This window comes from Mytilus trossulus, chromosome 8 (assembly GCF_036588685.1).
Source record: "Mytilus trossulus isolate FHL-02 chromosome 8, PNRI_Mtr1.1.1.hap1, whole genome shotgun sequence".
Classification (NCBI taxonomy): domain Eukaryota; kingdom Metazoa; phylum Mollusca; class Bivalvia; order Mytilida; family Mytilidae; genus Mytilus; species Mytilus trossulus.
In genome coordinates this window covers 23501410-23521278 of record NC_086380.1, presented here as the reverse complement: position 1 = coordinate 23521278, position 19869 = coordinate 23501410, and the positions used below count along the sequence as shown (strand labels likewise).

Here is a 19869-nt window from a genome sequence, read left to right as displayed (position 1 = left end):
ATGCTCCGCAAGGCGCAGCATTATACAACCGCAGAGGTTACCCCTATTTGAACATTAAACAACAACTGTTATTTTGCTAAAAAAAAATCTCTTGGATGGCCAGTGACCCGCGAAATTTATTTCAATTTAATAAAATAGAGACATCAAGCTTTACAGTATGAAATAATGAGCAACTTCTGTCATTTATTTTGCTCTGAAAATTCAAACAAAGATATTTATGCCTGTTTTCCCTATATTTATCCTATTTGCACTTATTTTTAGAGGTAAACAAATCTCATGGATGGCCGGTGATCCCCAAATTTTATTTCAATTTTATAAAATAGAGACATCAAGCTTTACAGTATGAAAAAATGAGCAACTTCTGTCATTTATTTTGCTTTGAAAATTCAATCAAAGATATTTTATGTCAGTTTTCCCTATATTTAGCCTATTTGCACTCATTTTCAGAGGTAAAAAAATTCTCTTGGATGGCCGGTGACCCCCAAATTTTATTTCAATTTTATAAAATAGAGACATCAAGCTTTACAATATGAAAAAATGAGCAACTTCTGTCACTTATTTTGCTTTGAAAATTCAATCAAATTGTTTTTTTGTCCATTTTCCCTATATTTCCATATAACCTATTTGCACTCATTTTCAGAGGTCAAAATATCTCTTAGATGGCCGGTGACCCCCAATTTTTTTTGCATTTTTTCATTTACAATACTTCAAAGTTAAATTTCACAAAGTATAAGAAAATTCTGTCATTTTTTTTCTATACCACTGAACTACCTTAAAAACGTTTGTACCAAATGGAGTCCATAAAAAAAGTGTCGTTTTCATCGCACAGTGTTATCAAACCTATGATTACGTGGGATATATATATATATATATATATATAAGTGTCTAAGAATGTAACTTTAACACACAAATGAGTGTTATAAAATTAGGTGTTATATTTTATATATTATTCACGCAATATTTCGCTAAACAAATTAGCTTCATCGGGCGTGTGCATCTATCAAGGTGAAATCGGATGCATGACAAAAAATATCTTTGTAGCTTGAGCTACACAAAAGTTTAACATATTAACTTTTGTGTAGCTCAAGCTTACTCTACCTATGAACAAATTGATAGTGCAGATGAATTTTCCATTCTAAGATAACATATTTTACGAAACTCATAGAACAGTAGTACAGTTTTAGCAGTAAAAGGAATTCCTGGGATATTGCCTTGTCAATAATTATTGAAGTGCAACATTTAGTCAAAATTCTACCTGCAACAAGTTATAAAAAGAGGGTTCAAGCCAATTTTCAACAAATAAGAATTCATCTTCCAAAATTAAAATTTGCTTAAAATTTATTTCGCTTTAATTATTGTTTAATATTTTATTCAAGCCGCATTACAAAAAGGTATATGTTGATTCGTTTGACATATGAATAAAATGAATACACAATTTTTCAAAGTCTAGAATTTTTTCTATTACAAATTTCTTGGTTTCGTTTCAATCGGTCACTAATTAGTTATATGGTATACAAGCGTCTGGTGTAGTACATTTTCTTATAAACTGCACATTTTATAATGATATCAGACAAACTGTTTTTAGCGAGATATTAATGGTGCCTGACTATACGCAACTAGATGACCAGGGAAAATTAACATTTCTAATGGTGAACCATCCAAGGAAAATAGCTAAATACTTAGCAGCGTCACTTTTCCGTAGAAAACAAACAGTTTACTCTAGTTAACATTCTTAAACTTTTTTACAAACTTTAGATGAATTTATCATTATATGAACTTTTACAATCGTTAATTCTTAATCTATAATTATCTGTATTTAAATTTAAATTGGCAATTTACACGTGATATTAGAACATTTATATTGAACTAAAAGTAAAAGGTGACTTATTGGTCCATTGGGCCGGGTGTATTATATATGTAACTATATTTTGTACAAATTTATATATTTATGCTGACTTACACATGTCACTATAATAAACAATTTACTTACTTTACTTACTTAGTACAGTTTAACTTAAGTGTTTATTATGATACCAATTTGAAAATTTGAAGATCCTTTTAGTTGTTTCCACTCAAGAGAACAAGAGAACCCAAATCCATTGGACAATAAAGTAAACACACACACACGATTAATGCACTGATGAAAAAAATAAAAAAGTAACAATACTAACCCTGTTATTTAGGTAATACAAAATTGTTTTGTATTTCAGATAATTAACACACGTTTCTACAACATAGTCATATAGAAATAAGTAATTTCTTTGGTCCTGATTCTATCAAACATTGTTTAATTTGGAAAGTTTTGAATTGCCACACGTAATATTTTAATCAATTAAATCATCATCAGCCTACACTAAGTTGAAATAAACTTTATCGGTTTTATATCATCTATGTTCTACTTTGATTGGTAATTACTTAAAATAATTTTGAATTTATGATCGCGTTAATACGTCAATTCAGAGTGGTTCAAGTAAATAACTTTCTATTCAATATATCGATCTAATTTACTTGCACTATTAAGACTAGAACACACCCGCGAAATCGCGGGCATTCAGAGCGTAGTTTAAAGTATGTAAAGTGTTGTTGGAAGAATTTTGTAAAATATTGAATGACTGGAAAATTTCTGCAAAAGTATCATAAGTCATAGGTTATTGGGGACAGGAGATGTTTTTTTTTTATCCCTCCTCCTTTATTTCCAATATTCCCATTTTTTGATTCTCTATCAATTTCAATATGAACATACATTTAGTATGTTATGAACATTCAAGTAAGGAGCCTGTAATTCAGTGGTTGTTGTTTGTTTATGTGTTACATATTTGTTTTTCGTTCATTTTTTGTACATAAATAAGGCCGCTTGTTTTCTGGTTTGAATTGTTTTACATTGTCAGTTCGGGGCCTTTTAAAACTGAGTATGCGGTATGGGCTTTGCTCGTTGTTGAAGGTCGTACAGTAGCCTCTAGTTGTTAATATCTGTGTCATATTGGTCTCTCGTGGACAAGACAAGACAAGACAAGACAATTTATTACAACTTAGGCACACGTATGGTGCTACAAGAGGATAACAAGTATACATCAACAATTACATAATTATACATTTGCAAGCAAGACAAACAATAAATAAATTAGCGATATCATACAATAGAATTAAAATATATAATAATTGGTTAATTTGTTTTGAAATAATTTGAATTGTAGGGTGAATAAAAATGTATTTTAATACTACATTGTCATACAGTACAAATTATGAAAATATCTTATCTAAATGTCTCAAAAACGAGCACAGTTTTGTTAGAACTGGTACATTACAATGTGACAATAGCCCAATAAATTTTAATTGGGAAGGATTCTTTGTGTAATATGTAGGTATATACCTTTCTCTTAATGACATAATTTGTTCATTGGTACATGTAAAAAAATAATGATATTCATCACCAATTGTATTTGAATCGCAGTGGCGGCATATACGATCATCCTTTGGTGTATTTTTCCACCGACCAACCTCAATAGGGATTTTGATATTTGAACATCTAAATTTACTGTATATATAACGATCTGCCACTTTAAGATTCAATAAATATTGTTCTAAACAAAAAATAGTTTTGTATGACGCATAAAACTCCCCTCTTGACGAGTTTGTCATATCAGCGAATATACGCTGTCCAAATTGGTCAACTAATCTTTGTTTTATTTCTTTTTTAATATCTGAACTTTTTATACCACCCTGTGCATTCCAGAAAAAAGAAAATCCTGTATCATCTAGTACTTGTTTTAGAGAAGATATCCATTTAAATGAGTATTGGCCTGAAGTATGCAGGTTATACATTAACTGATACAAAATCCCGGATAATTTTCTACTACCGCTTTGCACTAATCTTGCCCAAAAGCAAAGTAATTTAGTTTTTATATTAATGATAAGAGGGAATCTGCCAGTTTCCCCATAGACCATATAGGTTGGTGTTGTCGATCTTACATTCAGTATCTTCTTTAGGAAACTTAAGTGTACCTTTTCAATCATGTCAACATTCTCATGACCCCATATTTCCGAGCCATAAAGTAAAATTGGAGAAACCATACAATCAAATAGTCGAAATTGCAGATCTGAGGGAATTTTTACATTTCTTAACTTGTAGTACAATGCGTACAGTGCCTTTTGTGACTGTTCAACCAGTTTTTTCTTTGATAAATTAAAATTACAATTATATCTTATTAATAATCCCAGATAATTATAACTGTCCGTGAGCTTTAACTCCTCGCCTCTTAACATAAATCTGTATTTATTTTTGCGCTTCGCCTTCTCAAACACCATTACTTTTGTCTTATCGATGTTTACATTTAGTTTCCATTTAACACAGTATTCATCAAACTTATATAACATTATTTGTAAATCGTCAGCTGATTCTGCCAGTAATATTGTATCATCAGCATATAGTAATAAAAAAATTCTAATATACATGCCAAGTTCACTTTGACAGTATTCATTCACCTTTTCTAAGCATGTTATATCATGCTGAATAAAATAGTTTTCTAGATCATTAATAAAAAGAGAAAACAGAAAAGGCGATAAGTTTTCACCTTGTCTAACTCCAACTTCGCACGGAAAGAAATTTGAACAATCCGAATTATGTCTAACACATGATTTAATATTAGAATAGAGGTTATAAATAGAGTTGAATATTTTGCCTGTTATGTTACTAGAAATAAGCTTTTGCCACAGCCCTATCCTCCACACCGTATCAAAGGCTTTCTTGAAATCAACAAATGTACAGAATAAACGTTTTCCAGAGAGTAGATAAAGTTGAATCAAACAATATAAACTAAAAATATTATCGAGCGTGGAGTGACCTTTCCTAAATCCCGCTTGGCATTTTGAAAGAAGTTCAATTTCTTCTGCAAATTTGTCTAGTCTGTTATTTAGTATAGCTGTAAATACTTTTCCTAAACATGATACCAGTGTTATACCTCTATAAGAGTCCGGATCTTTAAGATCTCCCTTATTCTTATAAATGGAGTTTATTATTCCCTTTGACCAAATTTCGGGTATTATCCCTGTGTCGAAAATGAAATTGAACAATTTGACGTAAAGAGGTAAACATACAGACACTGAATTTTTAATATACTCGTTTCTTATTCCATCATATCCAGCGGCTTTATTATTTTTTAGAGTCTTAATGACTTTGATAATTTCTTCATCGGTAATGGGCCCATTTAAAATTTCATCAAACTCATTAGTCTGAAAGTTAGGTAATTGAAACTCTCCCTCTTCATTTACGTCACTCACATTGAGCTTCTTAAAATGGTCATACATTACTTCTAGAGAAATTGAACTTTCCTTTTTTCTTTTCGGAGAGAATCTATTTAAAACTTTCCAGAATTCTTTCGGGTCATTTTTTGATATATTACGAAGCTCCTTTTCAGTCTTTAACTGGTATTTTTGAAAACAATTGTTTATTTCTTTTTTATATTCCTTACTTGCTCTTTTCAGTGAATTCTTGTTATTTATACTTTTCTGTTTATTATATTTATACTTTGCCGAGTGAAACTGTTTTCTTTTCAATTTACATGATTTACCAAACCATGGTTTATTACCCTTTTTGACCCCATTAGCTTTTTTCATAGGACTTTTATTTACAAAAGTTCCAAAAGAATCTGTAGCTGTCTGAGAATAAAAATTTGTTAAACTAGTTATTACTCCGTTTATGTCATGATCATCTTTTTTGAAAGATTCCAATTCATTACACAAATCAAGTATTTTTTTCTCGTTCATTCTTACATTTTCTGTGAATTTATTTTTATCTTGTTCAATCCATTTTATTGAGGTCTTTTTATGTGATTTATTTTCCTCTACTATTTTATTGGCCTCTGTTATTAGTTTTACATGTATGCGATTGTGTACATCAGAGAATAATGCATCAAATGGAATAACCTTGAACTCCTCAATATTCTTAAAAAGATTTGACGAAACTATAAAATAGTCAATTAAACTATTGTCTTTCGTGGTAGCCTTTCCTATACCCTTATCTTCCCCGATCCTTCCCGCTGTTATATACAAATTATTTTTCTTACAAAAATCTACTAATTTATTACCTTGAGAATTTGGACGCATTTTATCTTCTGAAAATCTTTTAAGTGGAATTTTTAATGAAATTAGATTTTGGTAATCATATAAAAAATCAATTAATTCGTCGTTTAAATTTTCATCTAAAACCTCTACCAAATTTTCATCTGGAACGATAAAATCAATCAGGGTTCCGGTTCTGGCATTAAAATCGCCAATAAGTGAACACAACTGTTCATCATCTCTAAGTGTTACCATCTCCCTTTCTATTTCATCGAAAGCATCTTTTGACGCATATTTACTATTTTCAGGTGGTATATAGACACAACCGATAATCATGTTTGATTGATTAGAAATATTATTGAGTTGATTAAACAGTCTCCGGGACAAGTTTGCAATTCCGCTGAGTGCAAAAGTTGTCACCTTAATTTTTAGAGTTAAGTCAAAACAAAGTTGATAACTTGGTTGGTATTGGTTCCCTGATATTTGTCCTAAAAAAATTTGGCTCTAGCACCACTGTTGAAAAAGTTATGCCCCTTTTTTCAACAATTTCCTCAGAGGAAAAGTACTTTTCCTCAAGGGAAATCAAATTTCCCTGAAGGAAAAAGATTTTTCCTCAAGGGAAATTGTTTTTTCCTCAAGGGAAAATGATTTCCCTTAGGGAATTTGCTGCATAATTATTTCCTTTGAGGAAATTCTATTTCCTTAAAGGAAATTCTTTTTCCTTAGAGGAAATTCTTTTTCCTTAGAGGAAATTCTTTTTCCTTAGAGGAAATTCTTTTTCCTTTGAGGAAATTTGCAGCTTCAAATTTTCCTTTGAGGAAATACTTTTTCCTGTGAGGAAATTTGTAGCTTCACATTTTCCTTTGAGGAAATACTTTTTCCTGTGAGCAAATTTTTGACAAACACTTTTCCTTGGAGGAAAATTCAAGACAACAAATTTCCTCTGAGGAAATCATTGTTCTTCAAATTTCCTCTAAGGAAATTTCTGAACATCAAATTTCCCTTAAGGAAATGTTTTTCCTTATTTTTACTTGTTAAACATTTCTTCACTACACCATGTATACAAACAGTATGAATATAATTATTAAAAGACTGTAGAATTGATGCAAATGATATCTAAAAATTTAATAATAAATGTTTGACTCAAAATTTTAATGACATTGAAAATAATACAGTCTGACTGTTTAGATCTAGGTATTGTTTACACTTTTTATATAAATTTAACTTTGATTTATAATTTTTTTGGAGCAAATGCTTCTGTTTTCTTTGTAATTGTTTCAATGCGATACAATAATAAGCAACCAATTTGAATGTCATTATATCATTTGTGGTGTTCTAAAAAAAATATTTATATATTTGCAGATTAAATAATAAAATAAACACTTTTCGTGTTATTTTAAATTAGAATTTCTTCTGTGTCAGCTTGTGTACAGTTATTCAATCCACTATGTAAGAATTCAGTGAATACATTATTCCATTCACTAAACAATTCCCTTCAATTCTAAGAGAAATCATTTTTGCAAATTGTTCTTCAATGATCTTCTTCTGTATATTTGATATGAGGGAGCGATGTAAATGAGTGGATAAAACTGGTGTTCCTTTTTTCAACAACAAAATAGTATTTGTTCTGCATTCTCCTTTCTTTTGATTAAGATATGTTGTTGCTTTTATGCAATAGTGTTTTCGGGTATCTATGATAGAACTCCATTTTGTTTTATATGGTCATTATCACATGTTGAAATTTCCTATTTCTTTTTTGCAGGAAAGCACACATTCCATTTCAAATTAATCCAATTATGCACTATGTAAATAAATTTCAACTTAAAGTTTCCTCTTCAGTAATGACCTATTGATCATGAAAACCGAGATGTCTGATCACCTATAAATACACAAAAAAAGCAAATAAAATGTTATAAATGGAGAGAGAAACAGCAATAAATGTTTTTCATGTGTATCTTTCCTTATTAAAATACATTAAGTAAACTTGAACTCGAGAAAAATAAATAACTGCGATGTTGACTAGAAAGTATAAAATGCAAGATAAAGTATTCACGAAAAATTAGTTGATTTACAGTAGTCAAGTCCATGTTTGCAGGAAATTTACATCATTGGTTGTCTGGTGGAGAGTTGTCTTATTGGTAATCATACCACATCTTATTTTTATATAACCTTGCCATATTCCTATTGTGCCTGTCCAAAGTTCAGAGCCTGTAGCTTTTATCAGTTTAGTCTGACACTAAAATTTAGTGGTTGTTGTTGTTGTTGTTTCATACCGGTCATATTTATTTTTTGTAATTTATTTTGTTATAAACTAGGCAATTAGCATGATTAGTTTTACAGTTTGAATTGTTTCAATGTTTCATCTTTAGGTCTTTTATACTTTGACTATAGTATAGGGTATTGATTTTCTCATTATTGAAGGTCGTAACAGGCCTACAATTTCTTTCTCAAAGCCGTGATAGTTTTCATATTTAATATACCACATCTTTGAATTTTTATAGTAATCATGATACTAGTAATCATCTTTCAAGTTCAATAACTTTTTAAAATTAAAAGGTGCCTTACCATTTAGGTTTAGTTGGCTTCTGCAAATTTTACATTGCCTATCATTTCTGCTGTATATTATTTCTCTGTACCTTCTATAGTTCTTGTCCTATACATAAAAGAGTAAAAGTTGAATGACATATTGCATCAATATTTTTTCTGTTTAATGTACATTTATATGTATATTAATGTGTGTTTAATAAAAATCTAAACCATGAGTGCTTGATAAGCTTCTTGCCCTTATAGCTGGTCTGTAAGCTTTAAATGAATTTTATTGATCGACTAAAAAACTATGAGCACTGCGCAAATAAGACCCCCGCCCTCCAAAAAAAAAAAAACATGCACAAACAGTGGTATTCATTGACATAAAACATGTATATAATTTGGCTCAATTTATAGATCTCTCAAGTGACTATAAGTTTAAGGCTGCGATTTTTTTAACAAATACATAAATTTCTAAAACCTTTCAAAGATTTTGAAAATGGACAAATTTTAAATAACTTTGCAACAACTAAAGTTCCTTAACTCTGCATCTTATAAAAAAATATACATGATAAATAGGGAATGATACTCCAGCTTGCATATTATTCAAAGTTTTAAAGGAACATAACGGTAAAAGTTTTACTACAAAAATTTGAAATTGATCTAATTAAAATTGTGATAAAAAGTATTGTTTTAAAGTTTAATAAAATTTGGTTGAGGGAAACTAAAGTTAGAAGGCTGAAATTTTTTTTTCCATTTTTAAAGAACATAACTATAGAATTTAGTAAAAGAGACACTACCAAAATTCAAACTTAATCTGTATTTTGTGGTTATAAGCATTGTGTATTGATTTCATAACATTTGGTTGAGACAAACTAAAGTTTAGAAAACAGGAAACCAAAAATTCAGTATATTTTCCCAATTTCTAAAGGGGCATAACTCTGATACTCTAGTACAGTAACACTGACATCACCAAAATTCAAACTTGATCTGAGTATTGTGATAACAAGCTTTTGTAAAAGTTTAATTGAATTTGTTTGAGGCAAACTAAAGTAATGTAAGAGAACAAAAAACAACTTTGGGACAGATGGACAAACGATCAAGTGTTAAACATTATGCCCCCTCCACTTTGGGTCATAATAATAAAAAGGGTGTTTATGTCAAGATATAAAAACAATTCACCAAAGTTTCATAAAAATTTGTGAAAGCATTCTTGAGACTATCCTAATCCCAAGTCATGATAGTACAATGACATAAATCAGATTTTTTTTTTAAATTAAAAGGAAAATTATCATGTTTATGTTATACAAAAATAATTCACCAAGTTTCATTAAAATTGCTCAAAGCATTATTAATAGTATACGTACTAAAAATTTAAAATCCCTAAAAATTAAAAAGGACCTTAATTATCATGATTATATGTGACTTGTTATTTAACATAACAAAAAACCCAAAGCCAATGAAAGAGAAACTGACAATGCCAAGGCAAAACATAAGATGCAGAAAAGAAAAACAAAACAAAACAAAACACTAAGCAACACCAAAAAACTAGTGTTGAATTTATGTGCTCAGTCAGTCAGTGAGAGTTGGCAGATCCTGACCTACTATATCTATGCTTAAAAACATAAAAATCATATAGTTCTAAACATATTTTGTAAATTTATACTTATTAACAAGTGAAACTGCGAGCTACTGCTCACTGATGATACCCCCGCCGCAAGTGGATAATATAAATAGTGTAAAAAAATGCAAGTGTTCGGTAAACAGGAAGTTGTCGAGTGATGAATCTGAAAACGCATCACACGGTATAGCTGACTTATATAAATCCTAAAACCAAATTTAAGAAATCCTTGTATTGTAGTTCCTGAGAAAAATGTGACGAAAATTTTCAACTTGGCTCAGTATCATGTGTAAAATCATACAAGTGTTGGTTAACAGGAAGTTGACAAGTGATCAATCTGAAAACGCATCACACGGTATAAATGACTTAGATAAACCCTGAAACCAAATTTCAGAAATCCTTGTATTGTCATGATTGTAGTTCCTGCGAAAAATGCGAAGAAAAATATTCATGGGACGGACGGACTGACTGACTGACTGACTGACGGACGGACGGACAGACTGACAGACAGAGGTAAAACAGTATACCCCCCTTTTTTGAAAGCGGGGGTATAAAAGTTGTCATAAATAGCATAGACACCTTTGAGTTTTGAGAACCACATGTGTTAATTGTGCGAGTATAATCATTGATAATCATGCACAAGATTGACTTTTTTAAAAAAAGCCTATATATTGAAATTTTCTGAAAATATTGCATGCATTTATTAATATGACCAATTTCAAGAAATGCACAAAGATGCGAGATGATTTATATAATTGTAATTTCAGGAATTTACAGTAAAGGCTTTTATCCCCACTGCATTTTGCACTTTTTCTTATTCAGGAGCCAGAAGTTATGGCCTTTGTGACCTTTGTATGATTTTTATTTTAGTTTCTTTTTCTTTGTATTGAAAAGTTTAGTATGACGTCCATTATCACTCAACTAGTATTACTGTATACATTTTTGTTTAATGGCAAGCTAAAGCATGCCTCACAGGCACGGATCCAGGGGGCTGAGGGTTGGACATGTTGGAAACCCCCCTTTCTTTACTGGACGATCAATGCATTTGAATGGGGACATGTAGTTTAACATGTTGGTGACCTATGGCTGTTATCTGCTCTTTGGTCATGTTGTTATCTCTTTGATACATTCCCCATTTCCATTTCCATTTTCTTTTCAGTTCTATTATAAATATTAGAAACGAGTTTGGCGCGTTTACAAAAATATAATTGTCTGTGCTGACAGGGGAGTATGTGTGCATACCAATATTTAAATTTTCAAGGCCTTCTTTTTGAATATTTTGTGCATTTCTTTGTAAAATACTGTCAGACCTCGAGTGCTGTTGTTTTACAAAAACGGTCAAGTAATGTAGGGGAAAGAAACGAACTAAAAAGAACCAAAATAAGCCACAACTAATGGGGGTCTCATTGGGGGTTCTGTTCACGGATCCCGCTTAGTTACTTTTTATTTTTTTAGATTCCCGCATGATGCCATTACGCTTACACTATATAAGTGAACAATTCTGATATTTTTGTAATTTCCCATGTCCCGCTAAACTTCATTTCGCTTTTTCACGGCACAACAAAAAATACGCCTCGACAATCCCGAGTCTCGCTCAGACCCCCTTATACATACATAATGAATAGTTTACTATGTAGTCAGTAGTCGGGTCAAATACACATGTATATACTTTTAGACGACCTTAGATTCATTTCACAGCGAAAATACTCATTAATATTGAACATTTTAGATCACTTCACATTTAGATTTTATAACTTTTAAAATGAAGACCTGGCATATAGATTGAAGATCATTTAATCGAAAGATGATAATTTCTCAATGAGCAACTGTAACCAGGTACTGCATTTTTATTGCATGCGTCAAGAAACAGTTAAAAGTTAAACTTCTCATCTGGACTTTTTAATTAGTCTGTATACCGGACCTCTTCTCTATTTTGGGATTGAAAAAAAATCTAAAGTTAAAAATGCGGTTTTGAGCCTATTTCTTCTTCTTAATTTGGTAACACGTTAAGCCATTAGTGACACTAATATGGTATATTACCAATAATAAGGCCATATATTTCGGTGTGTAGAAATACTGCAAAAGACTTCTTAGTGCACTAAGAAGAAAGTTTTTGCATTAAGGACACTAAAACGATGTTTTAAGATCACAGCGAGCATGAATATAAGAGGGTATGATTAAAAACCTCATATCTATAAAGTTAGGTATCAATAGATTTTGTAATTTTGAAGTTAAATGACTTTTTAATAAACGCGTGCCACTCGCCACGTGACCAACGGTTTATTGCAGATTCCCGAATCATCATGTTCAATCAACCTAATCCAATAGACAATTGTCTTTTGATCGTTACTTATTGATTAATCAATGGTTGTTAACCTAACGGTTTAGCGTGGTATAATTTCAAGTTTATGAAAGAAAAATAAAAAATAAATTTTGTGTTTTAAAACTTTGCCTTTGTTATATATATTTAGTTTTTAAGGAAATTGCTAAGCAAGCTTTTTTTTTAATTAACAAACTCTATTATTAATATACAAATTGAGAAACAAAGGCTTTTGATATTTTATTTCCTTACTAACAACACAAGAGTTTACATACTATCATTATTCCTTGAAAGACATTTGAGAGTATGTGGTGTCCATGGGGTTCTTCAAAATCCGATTACAGAAGTAATATAGAAAAACTCCAAGAGGTAAACTTATTTGACGTTTTAAAAAGAGAATTATAGAATAAATCATAACTGTCTTCTATGAACGATAACTTTAAACTGGTGTCAATGCTTTTTTTTTAACAATTCATCTTTATTTCAACAATTGAAGACGAATACCATTTTATTTTATAATGTAATAAGCACCATGGGCAAGCGCGGATCCAGAGCTTGAAGTGGGGGTTTGGAGGGAGGGGTTATGTGAGAAATGTTTAGAACACTAGAGAAGTTTTCTTGTTATACCAAACCATATGTTTTTCAATAAATGGCACACTTTTTGTTCATCCGGCATATGGTTACTCTAAATAAACTTTTAAGTGTATATATATATATATAATTCTATAAGTTTAATTATTTAATCGAAATATTGATAAATGGCATAGTTCCTGACATTAGAAAAATGAATGAAGTATTGGCAACCAAATATCAATCCTCACTTTTCCGTGAAGTGTTCACAATTATTTGTCTTTATAAAATTAAAAGGATGAAAAAATCCCAAACTGAAAAGAGTTGAAAATACGGTATTACTTTAGAAGTAAAAAATATAGCAGACAGAATAAATACGACAGAAACAAATAAATGAAAAAAAATAGAGAACAATTTGAAATACCATATACTAGTACATGTTTAATCAGTATACTAGCAGATTATTCATGGTTCAAGGTTGAGCGAACATGAATTTCTACCGATTATACTAAAGGTGACGATCAACATTTTGAGGTACGTGCCGAGAAAACATTATAGAAAAGATATAATTTAAAATTATGAAAGGAGTAGGTCCGGTTAGGACCGATTTTGGCCTCAAATTTCAGGTTCATCTGACGAAAGATTTTGACCACTTTTGAAACACTTAAGTGTCTATTTTATTTGATTTATTAGTGTATGTGGAAGATTTTCACTGATTTTGTCATTAAAAACGATCCGATTCAAGCTCAAATATGAAAAATCCAGCAAATATGCCGGAAAATGTCACTTTTCAGATGGTTTTTGCCATTTAGCATGACTTTATGGTGCCAGTATCCGATATATGTGCCATGCATGTATTGTCAAAAAAAGCCCATATTTATGAAGCTGAAGCATTCTACTGTCCAAAAAATAACTAAAAGTTTACTTTTAACAATTTTGTAAAGCTGCTATATTTTGGGGCCTAAAAGGTGTCTTACCGGACCTTCTCCTTTTACAAAGTCTATTTCTATATGCCATACCCTTTGTGACAGTTGTATCATTCCATCAGGTCCTTAGTGCACATTTTTGTTCTTAGTGCACTAAGGAGGTCCTTTGCGGTGTTTCTACGGACCCCATATATTTGAAGCTGTTCAAAATTCTGTACATTATAGGTACGTGTATCAGATCGGACAATTATTGTCATATATATAAAAAGAATTACTGTATAAGTTATCTAGTATGAAATATGTCCACTGGACCGACCGTGCAAGGGCTATATATATTATATCATGTATATAACCAGTCAATATTAAAAAAAAGATGTGGTATGATTGCCAATGAGACAACTATCCACAACAGACCAAAATGACACAAACATCAACAACTATAGGTCACACAAGGTCGTTAAAAACTTCCATTTATTGTTGTCCACTGAAAATAAGCTCATAAAAACACGAATCCCCGTTTACTCAATTTCACCTTTATTTGTTAATATTTCTTTATCTTTTTCTTTTGATTTTATCATATCTTTTTTGTGAAATATTTTGTGTGGTCGGCGAACATGAAATTGCCTCCGATGCTACAAAGAAAATTTGTTTAATGTCATCTGTTGCAATATATGCTAAGTACTACACGTGGACAGGATGTTCCCCAGAAAATAAGTTATACACACCCCGATATAACCCCGAGGGCACACGCTACTGTCATATGGAAAATTACTGGGTCACCTGTAAGATGGTAATCAGCCATGCAACTAATTAGGTTACTGACCATGTCACTTCAATTTAAAAAGTTTATCGTTAGATATCAAAATGATAAATTCATTTTTAATCAAAAATTTAAGAACTAAAAGATTTATCATTATAATGAAGTGAAATAATTCAACCAAACTCGTATAAAGATTATATACATATTTTTTTAATCTATGCCGGAAAGAATTGAAAAACTGTATTTATCATTTTTAATTTGTTTTATAGACATCTGTGTAGGTCTCATGAAATGGAACTCACGCATGCCTAATTAAGATTTTTAAATTTATTGAAAAATATAAAAAAAAAAATAGGTTTGATATTAAATTAAAGTTTATACCTTTCCGCGCTGTAATTTATTTTATATGACATGAATCAAGCAAATTGTTTGAGGGATTTATGGGGTTGTCCATACAACGTATAAAAAAAGACGTGTATGTTATTATAGTATTTCACATGCCTTGTTTTCGCCTTAAAGCTCATTATTCAGAGTGTTTCAGACAAGATGATGAAAATAACGTGCAAGATACTTTTTTCGATTATCGTGAAGAGACAATTTTAATTCCCATTCCTCCATGCACTCTACCCCTGTTGAATTGTATATTTATAATTCCTCGTGCTTTTAATTAGCCCTCCCCCTTTCGTGGTTACCGTACGTTATGCCAACAAATACCCGAGGCTTGATTTACATGTAAAAATCATGGGCGGATCTAGTCATAATAAAGGGGGTTCCAACTACATGTCTCCATTAAATAAGGGGTGTCATTGCCGCTGGGTTTCTGTTACCTCACCCTTTTCATATAATTTAGATTTCAAAAGTGTATACCTTATTCATATATTGTGTAGGTTAAAACGTTATCTTTTCACATATTGTTAGCGTTTTGATTGGTGTTCAATGCAACAGTGCACTACCTATGTGTCAAAAGAGAGTTTTTACCGACCTGTTCACATATATTTAAGGTTCTTATATTTTTCCTGATGCACAGGTAACCTATTCCAACGGAACGTCCTATCACCTTGTATATAGATATAGGAAGATGTGGTGTGAGTGCCAATGAGACAACTCTCCATCCAAATAACAATTTAAAAATTAAACCATTATAGGTTAAAGTACGGCCTTCAACACGGAGCCTTGGCTCACACCGAACAACAAGCTATAAAGGGCCCCAAAATTACTAGTGTAAAACCATTCAAACGGGAAAACCAACGGTCTAATCTATATAAACAAAACGAGAAACGAGAAACACGTATATATAACATAAACAAACGACAACTACTGGACATCAGATTCCTGACTTAGGACAGGTGCAAACATTTGCAGCGGGATTAAACGTTTTAATGGATCCAAACCTTCTCCCTTTTTCTGTAGGAACTTGAGAGGATTCCCGAGATTATCATTTATGCAATGATTGCTCACAAAAAGCTAGGGGAGTCCAATCCCGGATTCCATCCCCTTCGACCCGCCACAGAATACAGATATAATTGATAATTGTTATGTAAAAGTCATATACTATAGCCACTATATAGTACTAGAACCGAACACCTGTTTTGTGTTATATATACATACACCACATCTTCCTATGTCTATATAGCTGATTTACCGTAAATAACTGCGAGAAAATTAATAAACCACAAGTTGTTAATTGTCTCTTCTCTTCTAATTTTAATGTGCATGCAATATTCACTCTGATTTACTTGTGAGACCACCGACACTAATAATAATTACCTACAAAATAATAGGTGCTCCTTCACTGGGAAGGGCATTTCGGATCTGATCAATTTATTGGTTCCATTCCCCATTCTACACTTCTCCTCAGAAAAAATGCCTTGCAATGCGTCATATTTATCTGGACTACTAACTTACTTCCATATAACTTCGAAAACAGACAATAATCTATTTCATTGGATGAGATTGGGCTCACGGATTTTTTAATGGATTGGTAATTTTTATTTATAGCACAAGTTTACCAAACAAGATTAATCACATTTTTCACCCTACAAATCAAATCGATGCCTCCTCTCCTGACTGACTTACACTAGCTAAAAACATATAAACATATTCATATGAATATTTGGTATCATTTATTTTGTGTGACAACTCTTCACCAATGACCTGAGTGATTAGGGGGGGGGGGGGGTAGTCCAAATAATTATGAGGTCTTGAAAGGCTATTATATATTTTTTCTTTGACGCCTAACATCGACGTATAAAAAAAATATAATAGCCTTTCAAGACGTCATAATTATTTGGAGGGGGGGGGGGGGGGGTCAGATGGGGGATGGTTGCCTCAGTCATGTTTCTGTAATCAACAAAAATTTTCACACAAAAAGGGGGGCAGGGATTTCTCCTTAATAAGAAATCTCTATTTTCAGCATAAGCTCATATAAATTTGCCTTTTGAAGAACTGAAATTAATATGAGACGGCTAATGATTTTTCAGATGGATGCTTTACATTAAAATACACCCATGTGACATACACAATTATATATAACGTTAGATCCAAATTTAAAAAGCTATTTTTTTTCAATATTCAAATAATGTAGGATCAAATCTTGATACTTGTATGTAGTTGAAATTGTTAGCTTTAAACATTAAAAAATGAACACCCAAAATTTAAACATAAGAGTGACCATGTAGTCTTTATTAATGTATGCTATTGTTATGAAACTAGGTCATTGTAGGTAAACTGGCATCTATTCCCTTAAATCTTTGTTCCCAGTCACCCCAAGTTTGATTTAAATTAGTCAAGTATATCTACTCTATTAGCATGATTAGGTCTCTAGTTTGGATAGTTAATAACTTGCAAATTAAAATCATACTACATGTACTCCCAAATTTATATTTCTTTAAATATTATGGATGAAATAGCAAGTAAGAGATGAAATTAAATTGGATGAAATGTGGCATTTATTTTTGTTAAAGTAGTATGTCTGATGTTGTCAAACTTAATTATAGACCCTTAAGGGGTTGATCCAGTCATTTTAAAAAGGGGTGGGGTGGGATTCTAACCCAGGACAAAAGGGGAAAAGGGGGGGGGTCCAATTACATGTCCCCATTCAAATGCATTGATAATCCAAAAAAAGGGGGGTTCCAATCCCTTGAACCCCCCTCTGGATCTGTGCCTGCCCTTTAAAAATAAAATGATCCTTATTTTGAGTTAAAGCTTATAGATTTTTCTATAATAATGCTTCTCAGGGGCGGATCCAGCCATTTTCAAAGGGGGTCCCAACCATGAGTAAAGAGGGGTTCCAACTATATCTCCCATTCAAATGCATTGGTCGGTAAAAGAAAAGGATTCCAACCCTTGAATCTATGGTCAGGTTGTTGTCTCTTTGACACATTCCCTTTTTCCATTCTCAATTTTATCATGTAGTCGTCGTTGTCCCAGGACATTTAGTTTCCGCTTAATTACTTTAGTACAAGTTAATAGAAATCTGTGAAATTCAAACACAAGGTTTGTGACCAGAGTTTTTGTTCAGAGTTTAGGAATAACATGAATTAGGGGCCAAAAGGGGCCAATATTAAACTTTGTTTGATTTTATATAAAATTGAATTATTGGAGTTCTTTGATATGCCAAATCTAACTGTGTATTAAGATTCCTAGTTTTTTTGGTCCTGTTTAAATTGGTCTACCTTAAGGTCCAAAGGGTCCAAAATTAAACTTATTTTGATTTTAACAATATTTAAATTCTTGGTGTTCTGATTAATATGCTGAATCTGAATATTTACTTAGATTTTTTTATTATGGGCCCAAATTTCAAGTTGGTCCAAATCGGGGTCCAAAATTTTACTTTGTTTGATTTCAACAAAAATTGATTATATGGGGCTCTTTGATATGCTGAATCTAACCATTCGTTAAGATTTTTCATATTTTGTCCCATTATCAAATTGGTCCACATTGAGTTCTAAAGGGTCCAAAATTTAACTTTATTTGATTTCATCAAAAAATGAATTATTGGGGTTCTTTGATCATGTTGATATGCTGCATCTAACCATGTATTGAGATTTTGAATATTGGGCCATTTTAGAGGTTAATTGTCAATTTAAATTTTTTTAAGTACTTGGACCACATTCATTCTGTGTCAGAAACCTATGCTGCATCAACTATTGAATCACAATAAAAATTTAAAATTCAGAGTTGTATCGAGCTTGAATGTTGTGTCCATACTTGCCCAAACTGTTCTGGGTTCAACCTGTACGTTTGTATCAAGCTGAGCCATGCATAGCATTTTTATTGGTTATTTATATATTAATTTGAAATTTTGACGAGTGAGACACATACTGATTATACTGTTAACAATATTTCAGAGTTTAACGTAGTCAAGCGAAACAAATTATAGAAGAATAGTTGAATCATGTCTTTTTTGTCAAATGAAAAATTAGTACGAACACAAAGAAAAAGTATGGGAATGTTTGTTTTTAAACTATTGACCAGGGTGAAAGTCTGCGAAAGTCATGACTGGCAAAAAGTTTGTGAAATGAAAAAGCACAAATATTCCATTCTTTTTAAATATAACTGCATATAAAGAAAAACACAAACTGATGTTTAATAATAGTTTTTACCCTTTTTATGTTTTATAGGACAAGAAATATAGAAAAATAATGAAAAATATAAACAGTTACAATAGAAATGAGCGCAAAACAAGATAAACAGAATACAACAAGGCCTAAATGGTAAGACCACTTCTATATACTGTAAATTCAGATTTTTCAGGGAATGGACAACTTATTGTGATTACAAAAAAAAACTGCATAAAGATATATATCATAACATGATATATATATATGTTTCTGTTATCAAAATATGATTTCTTATTTTTGCGATACTCACCCAGTCACATTATTCGCATTACTAAAAAGTTTGGATAATTTCTGAATTACAGTAATAAAAGAAATTGCCTTTGAATGATGAATCATATAAAAATAAGAAAATGTGGTATGGTAAATGAGTGACTTATCCACCAGAGTTCAATGAAGCGGATGCAAGAAATTAAAGGTCAATCATGGGCCTGCCTTCAATAATGAGAAAACACTTCCTTTATAGGTCA

General features: G+C 31.4%; 1 long non-coding RNA gene across 1 annotated transcript; it reads right to left on the bottom strand.

Annotated features, from left to right (window-relative positions):
* Positions 1–7134: 7134 nt before the first annotated feature.
* LOC134680714 (uncharacterized) lies at positions 7135–11784 on the bottom strand. The gene is made up of 3 exons (XR_010100487.1): positions 11515–11784; positions 8623–8710; positions 7135–7936 (listed from the first exon to the last, which is right to left on the bottom strand). It is a non-coding gene; the product is annotated as an uncharacterized LOC134680714 (long non-coding RNA).
* Between the last annotated feature and the right edge of the window lie 8085 nt (positions 11785–19869).